Below are 880 nucleotides of genomic sequence, written 5' to 3' on the forward strand. Positions count from 1 at the left end.
CTGGAGCTTCCTGCAATCCCCTCAGGTTCTTAATGCATCTGTAATGGGATTAACGCTGCCTGGACCCCTGGGCGCCTGCTCGTCCTTCCTGCGCTCTGTGCTCAGGGCCTAAGAGGGTTGCCAGGAATTAAAAACCCATTCCTGGGCCTTTGGAGACTGTGAGAACAGACGCTCAAGCAGTTCCCCCAAATGCTCCGTGTTTGATGCTGTTCACAGTGGGTCTCCAGACAGTGCTTTTGGGTACCCAAGGCACACACCTACCTGACCTCACTGCACCCCAATGTTCAGTGGGACGGGGGGGTGGTGAGCCCCATTTTTGGAGAGGAGGGACCAGGTGCCCAGACAGCTTCAGCCACGTGGCCAAGCAACACAGCCAAGGAATGGGCGGTACTGAGATCCAAGTCCAGGACACTGCAGCCAAGAGCTAGCGTGCTCAGCACCCAACTGCGTGACCCTGGGCAAGTGGCTTCTATACTCCATGCCTCAGTTTCCTCGTCTGCAAGCAGAGAGACAGCACAAAGCCTGAAAATGATGCTAGATTGGGAAGCAAGAGACGTCTTGAAGGGCCAGCTCTGTCACTGTGCCTCTGTGTAAACTTGGCATGATAGTTAATGTCATGTGTCAACTTGGCTAGCTATGGCGTCCAGTTGCTTGACCAAACACTAGTCCAAATGCTGTTGTCAAGTAGGTACATGTGATTAAATCGGTTGGTGTTAAGTAAAGCAGATTACCCTCCATAATGCGGGTGGGCCTTGTCCAATCAGTTGAAGGCCTTAAGAGCAAAAAGGGAGTTTTTCCTAGGATGTATTCTGCCTCCAGACTATAAATAGACATTTTGCCAGAAGTCTTCCACTCTTCATTCTTCCCATCCCCCGACTTA

Source organism: Trichechus manatus, unplaced genomic scaffold (genome assembly GCF_000243295.1).
Source record: "Trichechus manatus latirostris isolate Lorelei unplaced genomic scaffold, TriManLat1.0 scaffold00061, whole genome shotgun sequence".
NCBI lineage: Eukaryota > Metazoa > Chordata > Mammalia > Sirenia > Trichechidae > Trichechus > Trichechus manatus.